The sequence below is a fragment of the Hetaerina americana genome, unplaced genomic scaffold (genome assembly GCF_022747635.1).
Source record: "Hetaerina americana unplaced genomic scaffold, ioHetAmer1.1.p SCAF_1, whole genome shotgun sequence".
Lineage (NCBI taxonomy): Eukaryota > Metazoa > Arthropoda > Insecta > Odonata > Calopterygidae > Hetaerina > Hetaerina americana.
Genome location: NW_027286069.1, coordinates 105,950,968 through 105,967,874, shown reverse-complemented (window position 1 = coordinate 105,967,874; position 16,907 = coordinate 105,950,968).

Here is a 16,907-nt window from a genome sequence, read left to right as displayed (position 1 = left end):
CTCGTGTATCCAGATTCTGGTGAAACAAAGAGGGTGTGAACTATTGGTTGTGGGTTTATGACGTGTAAATCCTACAGCAAATATTGATGTTTCGTCAAACTATAGACCAATATTTCTGTCAACTGGGTGACCTTCAACAGGAGTGCCAGCTAGAAAACAGGAAAGACAACATTAACCAAGTTCTGCCGATGGTTAAGTGGACTTCACAACGGGCTATACTGCGATACTGTTGCAGATTAATACCTTTCCATTGTTTTTCTTGCCGTTGTCGAACTCTTACTTTCGTTGATGGTCACCTGATTGACCGAAAAAATCGGTAAAGAGTTCTACAAAAAATAAATATTTGCTATAGGATTGACACCTTACCAGCATGACTCTGGTACTGGCCAGAACTTAATCTGCCATGTTTACATCATAAAAACAACATGCAATTCGATAATTTTCCATAAACTTAATCGAAATAGCAAATTGAAATGCGTTGACTGTATAGTCTCTTCATTTTCACCCTTCAAAACACTTCACCCAACAAAACACTTCACCCAACAAAACACTGAGAATGTTCAACTGGCGCCTGGGAGCGAGCCATTTGAAAGGAATCCATGCAAATGCTAGTCATTCGTATGAGCCCGAATCTTTCATCGGTGTGACAGTTAGACAGTAGCCAATACAGGAATAGCAGAGAAATGAACAGTTTATCACCCTTAAAGGGTTTGCCGGTCGCAATCTGAATAGTATGAAGTGGTCATCTTACACAGAAGAAGGGTGTTCCATTTGTGTTCCAGTCAAATTTCTCCTGCGTTATGATGTTACGTTCCCTTAATGTTTTTACTCTTAAGTGCCTCTTCACTATTCATTGGCTACCCTGTATTTCTATCCACCAGTATTCTCAGTTGTGGCAACCTGCCTCCTCCAAGCCTCGATCTCTCATCTTTACGGCTCTCAATGCTCTCCATATTTCCCTAGGCCGTCCACACTTCCTTCTCCCTGGCGGCGACCATTCTAACATTCTTCTTGACTATATTTTCTCGTCTATTCTTCAAACCTGTCCATACAATTAAAAAGCTCGTCTCTGGATACTATGCACCACAGATTATTTTATCTAGGTATAGGAATTATTATTACATCTAAGCATATTGTACGACCACTCTTTGTATAGGCATGGGGATAGCTGCTAGCCATGTAATGCTCGTAATATATGTAGGCATGTTGCATGATTGGTGTTCGGTCGCCCCCTTTCCACGCGGTTTTTGGTGGATCGCGGGGTGCCAGGTGCATTATGAAATAGAGGGAATATAGGTAGAATGGCTGGCGAGCTATCACTCCCTGCCACATGTTCTTTCGACGGCTTGCGTGGTATTATGTAGATGTAGATAAGTAAATAAATTTGCGAATCATCCCTCCAAAACTCGCCTCATTTAATAGACGCATTCATTCAGGCATTTGACTTGAGTTAGTGTCTGGGTGAGATCTCCCTAGGGACAGAACATCGTCCATCGAGTAAGACGTCTAATTCTGTTATCCTTTTGCGCTGTCACTGCTGTGCTGGATAATATTTCCCTTTTTTATCTTCTCCTAATTGTTCCTTCCCTATCGATCGTTCATCACCCTAATTTACCCTGTGATGGACGGTATGGCATTCGCACTCTGTCATCTGTCAGGCTACCCTCGTCATACGTATGTCTCTTCAAGTGCTAACTCCATCGCTGCATTGTTTCAGTCCGGCCTACTGTCGGTGTCCAGGATGTCCCCGTTTATCCCTCTCGCACCTCCCTCCTTATCTCCCCCACGCCCCTCGACCCCTCCATTACTCACTCCCGGACGCTGCCGATCGCGCCTCCCTGGGCGTGAGCCCAGCAGCGCCCCTGAGCTCCACATCCACCCCTTCTCTCTCTATTTCTCTCTTTCTTCCTGGCGAAAGCGCTACGGACTACCCCTACGCACGGACGGCACCCACCCTTCCCCACTCCTCCTTCCCGCCCCGGTTCCCCCCCTCCCCTTCCCTACATTTTCCGCGTAGGACATTATTTTTCCACCACATCCGGTCCCCCGTGCAATGACGGCGCCGAATGCGTTAAACTACACGGGAATTATTAACATAATACCTATACGAGACTAATCGTCGTCACACGGAGACTCAAATAACTCGGGATGCCGACGTGCCTTTGAATTAAAGTGGATGGGGGCATATAATACACACGTATCTGATAAACCTAACCCTTTTTTTTCGCCTCACGGGTGTGTATCAGCGGCGATATCGACTCCTTCTCCTCATCCCCCCGGATGCCTTCCGAGCGTGGAGGCGTGGGGTATCGGGGGCTAGGAGGGGCGAAGGATGGAAATGGGCCCGGCGCTCCGCTTATACTACTACATATATAATACGCGTCGACGGAACGCGGCGAAATTACACGTTTCTCCCGGGCGTGCTCTGGGGGTTGGGGGAGACGAGGAGAGGGAAGGGCACCCTGGACCCCCCCCTCTCCCCCTTCCCCTTCTCCCGGGGTTCAGGTGACCGAAAACAGAAGTCGATTAAAAACGTGGAAGCATTTAGTTTCTCTCGGAGGAGGCTAGCATGTGTCTCCAGTCGGCCAATGGCTTAATCGATCGAGGGCACGGAATTGGACGAATTTCGGACGGAGGCAGGTGCCCTTCCCCTCCCCCCTTTTCTCATTTGAGGACCACGGGGGCGTGGTGCCTCCCCAGCCTGCTCTCCCCACCCTCTTCCCTGTAATCGCGCGAGAGGGACGACTGGGGGAAAGGGGTCGGAGGCGGGGCGGTCTCTCGCCGTTCGAGTGAATTTCACGGCGTCCAGTATATTGTCCCCCCGTGTAAGGGAGTGGGGAGGGGGAGTGGCGTGGAAGGGGGGGCGGGCGTGAGGGTCATCATCGCGGCGTCGGATACGATTTCACTCCGAGATATGTCCCTCGTGTTCTCCGTGGAAAGGGGGCGTGCGTTGCCAGGGGGGTGGGGGGTTGTTGCTGGAAGAGGGTGGTTCCAGCCGTGAAGAGAGGGGGGTGGGCGGTGACGGGAGGGTGTAATGGTCATAGTAATAATAATAATAAAAATGATGGAATTGCTTCAAGGGGGGTGTTGCAAGGGTCAGGGGGTCGGAGTCTCTCCGTATCTGAATCGCCGAGCACTGTGTAAAGGGACGTGGAAGTGGTTTGGAAAAGAATTTCCGGCCTTTCGCATTATTCTGCCACAGCCGCGATGGCCACACCATGTTATCAAGACTACTTGCATGTTTCAAATCAATAAGAAAGTGCTTGGTATAAATTCATAATGGCTGTTGGATTTCACTTAGTCTATTTAATCGATGTTTGGATAATAATGAAGTTATTCCCTAGGTTTACCACTGATATTTTATTTTGCTAAAATTTCCAATCAGGTAGGTACACGTCCGTGGGATGATCTCATCATTGCTGTCAACAGAGACGAATAAGTTTAAGCAAATAAGAGAAGAAAAAAATTCAATTCAACGACGATGGCTTAAGAGATCCATGGCAGAACTTTGGAAATGACTCTTTCTCCGCTCAGCTTACCCCTAGAGGAGAATTCGTTTGACATCGATTAGGTATCCATTCGTTTAACATCGTTATTGCAACCACCCACTCTGCATTGGGTGATGAGAAACCTCAAAGGGAGCGTTACAGAAACTAAGGAAAAGGTGTATTAGACCCTGGTAAGATCATCTTTAGAGTACTAATCACTTGTATGAAACCCGTACTAAGAAGGATACGCTACAAAACTGGGGAAGGTTCAAAGAAAGGCTGCCAGGCATGCATTGGGGAAGCATAGGAGGATGGAGAGTGTTGCTCAAACGTTAAAAGCGCTGGGCTGGGAACCTTTATTAAGTAGAAGAAAAATAAGCAGACTATTTGGAATGTTCCGCATTCTGAAGGTAGAGAAAAAGCTTGGCCAGAACTAATGAAAGAGACGAGAAATCCAAATTTTAAAGGGAGAAATGATCACAAATTCAAGGTAAAATGCCGGGCACAAAGAAGAAATTAAATATAATTCATATCTTAATAAAACCATTGTTGATTGGAATTCTTTACCTGCAAAACTATTGGAGCCTTTTCCTAAAAGGGCAAGTACTTTTAAGAAAAAATTTAAACAATTTACATGTATAATAATTTGATTGATGTGCTGTGTAAAATTGTATGCAACAGCTTAATTTTGATTTTTTTTCTTATTGAATGGGAAACTGATGTAAATGAGATGGGGATTTTCATTTTTTGTGTTAGAGATTGGTATTTGGAAGTTTCCTTGAAGTGTATATTTTTTTCTGGCTGATTTTATTTATTATATGTTGTGATATTGGTTGGATTAGGGATGTCATGTTATTTTCCCAAGGCAAGATTGATTGCAATACTTGGGACTAGTGTGCCACCTGACATTGTCTATCGGCACATGTGAGTTTTAGCAATAATAATAATAATTAGCTTCACCAAGTACAAGTGCATGTAAAATCTCTTTCGCCATATGTGCTCGCGTAAACATGAGCGCGGCCCGTATTTCCAATAAATCTATGGCTTTAGCATCAACTTAGTGAAATCTCATTTTGAAAAGAAGAAAACACAAAGTTGGTCGGCTCCAGTGAACACGTATTCGAGTACGGTTTTCTAGTTTTAGCGAAAAGTCGGCATCTTCAATCGCCATCAATTGATGATATCGACCGGCCGTTCGACGAGAGCTGGTCGTTCCTGAATGCAGTCATTGTGGAGCCAACAAAGTTTCCCATTTTCTTCTATTCTCCCGTTTGCTCCAGTCTCTTTGGATATTTATTTCCCGCGTGCACCTGATCGTCCGAGCGTCATATCAAGGCGACTATTTAGATATTTTTATTTCATAGACATCGAAGCACGTGATGTCCGCTGGTATAAGATTTCTGCCCTCCGACATTTTGGGGCTCCTCTTTCCAAAGGTCGAGAGGTGAGAAATTAGTCGACAATCCTCTCCTTTTCACTTGAATCGAATAGACCAAAAATATACGTAATAGACTCCCAAGCGCCTAAGGATGAATAAAATTTCATGAAAGAACGACTTGATTCAATTCGGAAATCTTCTCTGGAGAAGCAACTGTCGACAAAGAAATATCGTCTCTTTTTCACAAGTTGGGAAAGGGCTCCATAGTTTAGGGGACGGAAAGGAACATTTGATTCGCACCACGCCTGTAATTCCTTGCATTTCCCTTGCTCTTTCTTCCGAAATCGGTGGTCTTAAAAAAATATACTTTCCTGAATAAGGGGATTCTGCCATCCTAACAATTAAGTTACAAAATATAACACCCAGTGCATGCTGGGTATCGCTTTGATCAGATTATACCGATTGTGCGCTGCCCGAATATGTTCCATCAAAATGCTCGGGGAAGAAATAATTATAGGGAAACCGAAATGCAAAACTAGGAAATGAATACTTAGTAAAAGGAATAATTTTATAACCTTGGGTCTAAAATGAAGAAAAAGGAAGGTTATAATTTGCGTAGGCAGCACCGCAGACGCATGAACCTTCTCCCGGCGGAAACGGCACGGATCGAAACCTGCTTCCCTTCTATGTAACGTGGCCACTGAAGCAGTCTCAATTCAAGAGACTCGTTTGAAGAATATTTCTGCGAATATGTAAATGTTTGATGGTTGGATGGTAAATAATTGAGTACATCTGAAGCAACTGATATTGTCAAGGTTAAAGATACTGCCAAGGGCATGGATATGATGAAATACGAAATCGTTTGTTATATTTTCTCCCGAGCGCCGTGAATTTTAAGAGAGATTTTGGGATATGGTGGATATAGGGGTCATTATTGCAGAAAAAAAGGACTCATGCCGTGAATGAAGGACAATTGTACGAATGTCAAAGTTGAAATTCCAATGGTTGATTGTTTGGCGCCCGCGCACATTTAGGAGTGTTAGTTATATTATGATTATCCGATCGGTTACTGCCATTTTGCGTTTCAAATAGCAAACCCACAATAATGTTTCCGTTGTCATGACTTCCCATTTTACCAATAGTATGTTCAAATTAAAATTAATTATTTGTATGTATTTTTCGCATTGAAAATTAACCAAGCATGAAGTATTCACTTGTTGGAGCTTCTCTTCCGGGAGATGATTAGGCCATTATATTCAATAGTCTCTGATTTACGGAAGATTTGTGTTTATGCCAGGTTTAAAATCACAGGAAGCATCTGAACTATAAAAATTTGAATTTTCCATGGAAGATTTTTCTCTGAGTTATCGTAATCATACGCTAATTCTGACATAAAATCTTAAATGGAATTCAGTTGAATCGCGTCAATTCAGTTATAGTAGTCAAACCATTTGTGTTTTTTCCACCGTCTTAAATTCCTAGTCGGACTATTGAGAGACGGCATATGCCTCTACGAGCAGTTAATAGGAGCGCATAGCTATAAATCTAAAGTACATTTATGACGGGAAAAGTACGTCAGTTTGATCTGGTTTTCAGGGGAGAATGAAATGTACCAATTTATATACATATATATACGAGGGTCATCCGGAAAGTAGTACCCGTTCGTGCCGCATGAAGTGCTGACGACGCGAGTAGCCGCTGGACGAGGTCAGATAGCTTCAGAGGCTTGTCTGCCTTCTCTGAGCCAAGTTGCGTGACGCTAGCATTGCCTGTGTTGTTTCTGTGATTGTTTACAATGTTTAAAAAAATTGAGAACGCCGCCAGTTGTGAAGTGAGGGCAGTGATTAAATTCCTCAATGCAAGAAACGTTCGCCCATGTGATATTCATCGCCAATTAAAGGAGGTGTATGGAGACAATGTAATGGACGAGTCGTCTGTTCGGCGGTGGTGTCGCAACTTCAACATGGGGAGGGGGAACACACACGACGATGAGCGTTCGGGGAGACCGTCTGTCATTACAGACCAACTGGTGAGCTCAGTTGACGAATTCGTGAGGAACGATCGGCGCGTCACAATTGATGACATCTGTGAGCATTTTCCCAATGTTTCTCGAACAATTGTTCATGAAATTGTTAAACACCATCTGCATTATGCAAAAATTTGTGCAAGATGGGTCCCTCGCAAGCTTACAGATGAGCACAAAACCAAGGGGATCGAGATGGTGCGGCGGCTAACGTACTGGCTTCCCACCCTGAGGGCGCGGGTTCAAATCCCGGCGGTGTTGAATATTTTTCAGAGGTATCTCGATCCCTACTTGAGGTGCTTTGTGGGCACTTTGAGTGAGTACGCCGTCCGTCGGATGGGACGTTAAACTGCGGACCCCTTAGCGCTTTTCGTAAAGAGTAGGCTAATGCCGACGCCGGGTTTCTCTCCACCCTTCATCCTTTCCTATCCATCCCCTATGGCGCAAATGACCTCAGCTGTCGGTCGCCTCCCCTCAAAACTACTACTACTACAAAACCAAGCGTATGGCTGCAGCACTGACGTTTTTGGGACGTTATTCTGATGAAGGAGACTCTTTCTTGACTCGCATAATTACTGGTGACGAAACATGGGTTTGTTATGCATCACCTGAGAGTAAACGACAGTCAATGGAGTGGCATCATGCTCATTCACCAAACAAACCAAAAAAATTCAAGACAGTTCTCTCCACCAGGAAACTCATGGCAACCATTTTCTGGGATCGACGAGGTGTATTGCTTATTGATTTTATGGCCCGTGGAGACACTATTAATGCCAATGCGTATTGTGAAACATTAAAGAAATTACGGCGGGCAATACAAAATCGGCGGCGAGGTCTATTGTCTACTGGTGTCATTCTCGTTCATGACAATGCCAGGCCTCATGCAGCTGGGATAACACAAAAACTTTTGCAGCAATTCAAATGGGAAACTTTCGACCATCCACCGTATAGCCCGGACTTGGCCCCTTCAGATTTTCATCTCTTTACAAAGCTTAAAGACTTTTTGGCAGGAAAAAGATTTGACAGCGATGAAGAACTTAAAGGAGTGACCCTGTATCTCAATGAGCTGGCGGCGAAGGACTATGCAGCAGGAATACAGAAACTTGTCACACGTTATGACAAATGCCTTAATTTGCTTGGAGATTATGTTGAGAAGTAGTTTAAAGTATCCTCTTTCAAATAAAATTTTTTATGTTTGTTAATATTTACTTTTGTGTCTTTATTTCACGAACGGGTACTACTTTCCGGATGACCCTCGTGTGTGTGTATATATATATATATACTCATATATACAGAAACAGATATAAGGAAAAGGGATAGGAACACACACAAAGGACGAACACAATAGAGGCACAGTGTTCGTCCTTTATGTGTGCTCCTATCCCTTTTCCTTATATCTGTTTCTGTATATATGAGTATTTATTCGCCGTTTGGCGGGATTTCGTGTTTGAATGTATGTATGTATATATATATATATATATATATATATATATATATATATATATATACATATACATTTATGTATTTATTTATTTAAATTGCAGTGGTTATGTGAAATTTGCTTAATTTTTAACCCTCCCAGCCTTTACTTTCTCATTATTCTAATATACGCCTCCATCGTATATAATCACTGACAGAATAATATGTGATGATTTGCTGCGTGTATCGATTGCAATTTATAATTTATTACAATTTAGCGTTGAAATTAATACTTACAACATATGGCCTTTTTCCATTTGAAAGGGTTACCACTAAATGTTTTCGCCGCTGCGTGTCGGTTGCCAAAACATCGAGTCGATTCGAACTAGAGAGTGAGCTCATTAATAATATGAGCCGCGAAACCACGCGTCACCGTTGGTCACGCTGATTTAGTCTTCCCCTGGGGAACATTCATAACGGTCCTCAAATTAGCGATTGCTCTCACTGCCGAATTCGCTATACACCGCTGGATTGGTCTCAATGTCTATCTCATCTGATACCTTGTTGTAAATATCCAATTTTGAAATTCGTAATTGGCAAAAATTCCCAGTTATAAAAATCTAAAATTGCTCAATCGTGTGGTTGCAGGTCATTAAATTATGATGGTTGCATTCATCTGCCCAATCAGTCAACTATCGATTACATACATCTTTGCCTTATGTCCCAGATTATCTGATATAAGTGTATTTTTACAAAATCGTAGTCGTACAGGTAACAGAAACACAGCAATTTCACAGTTGACGTCGATGGTTTCATCACTGTGTGGCATCATCAGATGAGATGCGTGCAGGGTCGCACCCAAAAGTGGTAGGACTGATTTTTTTGTAAGAATTTTATTGACGATATACTTACATCGACTTAATAATCTTCAAAGTATGCTCCTTGAGCTGCTATAAACTTAGTATAACGTTGCTCCCATTCCCCGTACGCCCGCTGGAAATTTTCTTTGGGGATGCCGTTGAGGACCCTCGTCGAAGCCTCTTGAACGGCCTTTATCGAGTCAAAGCGTCGTCCCTTGAGCTGTCTTTTCATCAGGGGGAAGAAGAAGAAGTCCGGTAGTGCCAGATCGGGAGAATAGGGCGGGTGCGGCAACGTGGGAACGCCGTATTTGGCCAGGAGCTGTCTGACGACGAGCGCGCCATGGCACGGCGCGTTGTCATGATGAAGCACCCAACAGTTTGTGATGGCCGGTCGGACTCTTTTCACGCGTTCTCGGAGGCGGGTGAGCACCTGCACGTAAAAGTTCGCATTCATAGTCTCCCCTGGTGGGACAAACTCCTTGTGAACCACTCCATGACGGTCGAAAAACACAATCAACATCGTTTCGATTTTTGATTTGCTCATGCGAGCCTTTTTTGGACGTGGGGACGCGGAAGTGTGCCATTCCGCGGATTGTCTTTTCGTTTCGGGGTCATATTGAAAAACCCATTTTTCATCACCAGTTATCACATTGTCCAAACAATTTTCATCTCGGTGCAAATTGGCTAACACTTCTTCGGAAATGCGCACACGCGTTGCCTGTTGGTCGACACTCAGAATTTTCGGCACCATCTTGGCGCACACCTTGCGCATGGCCAAATCCATTGAAATAATTCGTTGGACGTTGGATGCAGACAGACCCAACTGGTCTGCAATTTCTTCACTGGTTAAGCGTCGGTCTGTGTTCAGCAGTGTCCTCACTCTGTCCACATTCGTGTCGGTTCTTGCCGTCGACGGCCGTCCGGAGCGATGGTCGTCTTCAACGAGCTCCCTACCCTCTTTAAACAACTTGTGCCACTCAAATACTGTGGAACGGCTTAAGGCAGTGTCCCCATAAGCCTGCTTGATCATATCGAGGGTCTCAGTTGCCGTCTTCCAGAGTTCGCCGTCTTCCCGAGCCCGCACAAAACTTCACGGAATAACGTTGCTCTAAATTCAGATTCATTTTGTTTTTCGACGCGGACAAAAAACTTGTTTCACTAAAAACGGTGTCCTCACTCAACGACAGCCCGCAGGTGACTGAGGTTGGTGTCGGTCTGCTGCTAAGAGCCCCCTCCACCTTACCCTGCCAGGCAGACCCCCCTCAACCGCTCCGTTCGCGCCAGAGAAAATCAGTCCTACCACTTTTGGGTGCGACCCTGTATACAATACCAGGTGATGCACCGCATGGTGATACCGGCTATGGCACCTGATAGTAATGAACCCTTCAATGGTACCTGATGATACCCTATAAGGCACCTGGTGCTGCCACATAGTGATTAAACCATGGTGGTCAATAAATATGAATTGTGGAATGAATGAATCCATTATATATGCAATGGACAATTTTCACCGAGTAGCTGTCAAAACGTGCAAAAAGTGTGCAAATCGTAGTTGTCTATCGCTGCAAATAGGAATTTATTATTTTAGAGAACATACTTAAATGGCATATTTATTACTGCACTTAGACGAAATATGATATCTTAAGCAAAGTTTGAAAACGAATGCCGAATTGAAAAATGAGCTTAATTTCGTAGTGCCTTGATTTAAAGAACTTAAACCTGCGAATACGAGTATCTTTCTCACGCCGCTTTGCACAGCAGAGTGACCGCTCTTTCAACGCTTATGACTATTTGAGATGTGAATTAGAGAGTTTTATGTTAATCACCGCAGGTGTTATCCAAAGCGTCATTCGGCTCATGCAAAATGTATAACCTGACACTTGCGAGCGTCGTTTCACGCCTTGATTAATGTAACCATTCTGAACGAGTAAATACAAACTCGAGTCTTGCAAAGAAAATTCAAGTCACTTACCCAGATAGCCAACAGCAGGTTTCTCACTTAACGCTCTGCTAGCTCGTTTTGATATTTATCATTTTGCATTAATATAAATTTCAGGTACAGTTAAATGATTAAATCCGGTTTTCCAGAAGAAATGAAAGATTTTCATATGCTGTTTATGGTAACTGTTTTTTGTTTAAATGAATCGGTGAATAAGCACAAAAAATATCCTTTGATAGAATATAAATTGGATAATTTCGGACTTACATTCGTAGTATATCATTAAAATACTATTCGGAAATTATTTATGGAAAGTATTGTCTAACACGACCAGTAATATGAAGATCGAGGATCCAGTCATTGGATGCCGCTCAATTGTAAAATCCGAAGAGAAATTGCGTGATATACTTTCTAATCCCGATCAAACGCAAAATTTATGAACTTTTTCCATGGTGGATCTTCGCATATTAGTGTGCTATTCGCCTTCCGTCACACTCGAGAGGTTGCGTTATGAATGGGGCCAACAGAGCGAGGAGGCCTTTGTGCTCAAGACTGGCATTTCAAATTCCTTTCCTCGCCGTCTCTAATCCGTGATGAACATGCCCATCTGTTTAGCGCGATCGTATTAACCCTACGCAGATTCTCCCAAGAATGCTGTCTCTTCGAGTAATCTCGGTAATATCCCACGTGGCCTCCGCATTCCTCCCACGACCGAATTTTCATATTCATGTTCATTCTCGCTGCTGTTAGCACAGGTGGAATTTATCAAAATACATTTTTAAATGGCGAAAGGGCTAATGACGAGCGTGACTGAAGGGAGTAATGCAATTGCTGATAAGACGATACAAACTACACCGGTGGGAAAGGATGATATCATGCAGCAATGCATAATTCAACAGCGAGGAACACATATAGTATATGTACACGGGTCTGTCCAAGTCTTTAACTCATTAGAACACGAATGATTGAATGGAGTTAGTTTGTGGCCAAGGGTAACTTAAAATACATCACAATCCGAATATAAGGCTATGAAATGTATTGGTTTGGGCGGCTAGTAAAGGAGAGGATGTGCCGAAGGTTAATTATTAATGTTATGCCCTTATTATATTATTTGAGGGCCGTATGGGCATTAATTCCCACGCAACTGTAACTTAGGCCCAAGAAAATATTCTTCTCATTACCTTCAATCTTTCCTAAACATTGCGGGAACCCATTCAGCGAGAGTTTCAATTCTCCCGGAAATAACAAACTCCTTTTGACCGGTTTTGTTTAAGAGTGGCATCCTCGGGTCCTGAACACTCAGTAGTAACGGAATATCTTCGCTCTAGCGCTGAGGAAATCGATTGAAAACCATACGGGTGCGTATGCCCATCCTTCCATTTCGATCGTAATTTTCTCCAGTTTAGAAGTTGACCGCATTGCTAGAACCAGTTACTGCGGGAATTTTGGGATCTTTCGGGAAATGCTTTCGGTGATGGGAATGACGAAAGTCGTTGACAGCGTGGGAAGTAAAGCGGAAGGCATCGCCCGGCCAGGGTAATCGAGATGAGTCAGGATTCCCGAAGGTTTAAGCGGTAGTACTGCAGTGTGATTAGTATCATTGATGAAGCTGCTATAGAATGGAGTGCCTTCCTGGGATTGAGGTAAAATGGTGGAATTGAAATTCACAACCAAGAACATACTCTCAGGCATATGACAATGCCGTCATCTAATACTATGATAATTACTTCCAGGGTCCGCCGAAACTTCAAAAAATAGCGTGAGGTTTTCTTTCCACATTCATTTTCCAATTTGACTAAAGATATGTTTGACCATTTTTTAGTCCAGGTTATCGGTTATTTAGGTTAAAGTTTGGTTTAAAGAGGCATTTTTGATCGATTTTTTTCAACAAAATGGATAAAAGTTTAACCTGCGGAGAAAAAAGGGGGAATTTGCCATAGCCATGGCAACAAACCAGTTATGTTTAAAGAAATTGATAGATAATAAAGGTGTTATTTCCATGGGAAAGTTAATTCCTCAACAGAAATCAAACTTCCACGGGGTCGGTCGTCCGCAAGCGATCGCCCACGTTCTATCGACACCCTCTCTCCCACGCTGTGCGGTGTTTCCGGAATAATCAATCGTCCTCCTGGGACGAACTCCGGTGGTAAGCACTCTTCCTATGGGTTTGCTCCTGGCCCAAGATGAATTTCCTCGCAAGTCGCAGGAACGATCCCATTCCCTATTTATTTAATTTTTATTATGTGCTTCCACACGATTCGCTTATGTTTTGAGGCAATAATAATGTCCACACTGATTTTTTAATGCAGTCTTAAGTGCTCGTCAATCAATTTAACCTGTACTTTTAACACCAGAGTGGTAATTTTTTGCAAAGGAGTATGTATAATATACATTTTATATATTTTATCACCAAATGTAAAAATATTAATCAAATAACTCAAAACAAAATATATTAAGCCAATACAAGGGAATATTAGTACAAGTCGAGAAGCTTTAGCTATCTTTTCTCTTTGAAACTAAGTACTCGCATTCTCAAAAGAAATATCGAATGATGGGGCCTTCGATATTTCAGTATAAATCAGATTTGTAAAATGTCTAAATTTGATATTAAGGCTTGAGATAGCGTTCCTCAGTCTGATTAATCGTGATAATGGTTCAAAGAATGGTTGGAAAATTTCGAAATAATTGTTTGCATATAGCTTTGCCTCATATTGCTCTGCGGGATAATGCTCCAATGCTGTTGCCTGACCAGTGACATAGATGTTAGTATTTTACGTAATAATACGTATTCTCCAGCAGTAACAGTTACTCTCAGTCAATATTGGTCATTACATTAATAAATAAAACGTTAATTCATCAATACTATTTGGTACAGTATAGCCACATTGGATGTGTTTTTTCAAAGAGTTCATTTAAAAATATTTTACATTAACAAAGTCCTCCAGCAAAATTTTTATATAAACACTAGCCTTCGATTCCTGAATGAATGTGTTTGCTTAGATGTATCGGGTTGATGCATATGTGCCGAACAGACGTGAGGTGATGTGAACGCACTAGGAAAACGGTTACGAACGACTCATTTTAGAATATGAATATTTTTAGGATAAATCATTTGAAATAATTGCTAATTTACGTAATTTTGGAAAAGTAACTTTTGATTTTCAGATTATTTCAAAAAAAGGATAATTGACAGTACTTTTGAAAGGTGGGCTGAAGTCTCGGTGATTTGGCGTTATCAGGCAGGAATAAAGACTCCGTCGGGCATGCGCAGGATGCCTTAATGGGGTCATCGGGGATATTACGGGCATGACCGTGCCACACATCACCCTCTCACGGCAGGGGGAGGGAGTGGGCGGTCCCCTTGAGTTTTTTTATTTGCTAAGAGGAGGCTGGAGCACGCTAAGAAATTATATTCACTTCGGCGAAATGGGTAGGAGGGGTTTTTTTTATTCGAGAGAGAAAGAAGACGTTGAAAAGGAAGAGAATCGCTTTGTTTTTCTGCTCTATACTTGTGTTTCGACTCCGAGGGCCCACGTCGACGTTATCAATCTTGTTCCCCCCCCTCCCCCGGTCCACGAACCGCCCCCGAGGGATCCACGAGAGAGACTTCTAAAATATTTCATTCTAAAAGTTTGGCGTCCGATGTCCAGTTTTTTTTCATACCTTCCGGGTGGTCTAGACTAAAAGCGTTTAATGTGTGGCCCCATAATGTTTAATGACTCGCCTCGTTAGCATCAGAAATAGGGGTGGCATCGCTTCAAGAGATGTTCAATTCGCTTCGTAATGCTCGTGGTCGATCGATCTATCGATTTTCGAGGCGCAGGAGGGAGAAGCGATGGAAACTGGTGCCCACTGCTGGAGGTATGCTATTAATTTTGGACAATATATTGTCTGATTTCCGATGACTTTATCTGAAATGATAAAAGAGGCATGGCAAGAATTTGAAGGTAGGAATGGAATTCGGTGGGGAATTCATGGTATCAGTTGGATTTGCAGATGGCCAGGCTTTATTCTGTCATTCAGCCAAATTATGGCATGCATGAAAACCCTAAAAACTGGTACAGAGAACAACTGGAAGTATTTATTAAATATTATACGTGAGGGAATAAAGACGTACATTCCATCCAAACTTGAATGAGACATTAAGGAACCTAGATGGCGCAAAAAGGAAGTCAGATCGGCATTAAGAAAGCAAAGGAGACTACAATCAGATTTTAAAAAGAGTTAAAAAAATGTGGACGTTGTTTATATGAATATTTTCAAACAGAAACTAAAAAAATATCATAGTAAAACAAAAGTTATCATGTGCAAAGCCCTAAACTCCTTCAAATCTAAAATACTATGCGAATATCTTGAGGAAAATTATTAAGTCAATCTGGTCTTAAGTAAGAAAATTACAGGGTAAACATCCAACTGCATGTTCTTTGTAGACGGAAAATGGCAAACGTATTTTAAAGGTTTTTCCAGAGCGCCTAAAATAAAGATACAAACGCATCAAATGAGCTCTTCCAACCACAAGCAGAATACATGAGCGATATAACGCCGACCAAGAAAGGAATACAACACCAGCCTCGTAGCATCCAAGCCGGCAAGGCACCGTGCCCAGATGACATACCTATTGGGTAATGCTTTTTTTAATTTATGCTCCTGGGAAAATAGGTCAGACCACAAATATTAAGGAGATAGAATCCAGGACACAAAGATACAAATATTTGTATATAAATACACGCACCCTCCATCCCCGGACAATCAGGAATCGTAATATTAAGAAAAAAATCACTCTAGAAATATTGAAGAAGTTTATTTTACAAGACAGGACAAGATTAAAGGCTGCGTAGACAAGGTAAATTCGTAGGTGCATATGCATGTGAAATATTAGTTAGTAAATTTAATTGCATAAGTGTAAGTTAAAAAAGTTTTCGCATCAATATATACGCTTCTGTAAGTGTATATTGGCATGACTTTGCACTTTGTTTTATTCTCTTTTACTGATATTGACCTAATACCCCCCACCACACACCCTTGCGGTGGCTTGCGAGGTTTTATGCATATGTAGCATTGATTGCTGATTGAATTAGGAAAGCAGCGCGATAGGTATGGGATGAGTGTGTGTGTGTGTATATATATATATATATATATATATATATATATATATATATATATATAATAAAATGCTTTTTCGACAAAGAGAAGGCTAAGTTAAACGTTAAAATCGGAGGAAAAATGCCAGAGCAGGTGGAACAGTTTATGCATCTTAGAAGTGCCTTACACCAAAATGGTCAAAGTGTGAGCAGGGTAGCTTGAAAGGCTCTCGGAAACACCACGAGAAGTCAGCGCTGGCGCAACGAGTTTCCCGCGTAGCAATAGGTACTCCTTTATGAGTAAACACGTAACGCGTCAGTGCCCTGGGAAGAAATAAGTGGTGCGGACGCCTTTCTGTTGTTCCCGTGTAGTTATTTGTGAGAATGGAAAAAATTGAGATTCGAGCAGTGATTAAGTACTTCGTAAAGAAAGGTATGAAGGCGGAGGAAAATCATGCCGACTTTCGGAACACTCTGGGGGACTCTGTTCTTTCATATTCAACTGTTACCCAGTGGACAAGGGAGTTTAAGTTTGATCTGGAGAGCTTATATGATGATCGTTACAGTTCTCGGCCAAAATTTGCCACTAGTAATCATTGAAATATTTGCAAAAGTTCATGAAATGGTCAGGGAGGATCGCCGACTGAAAGTGCGGGAAATAGCTGAAGCTGTAGGGTGCCATTATTTGCTCTTTGGGTTCCGTGAATATTGACGCAGAA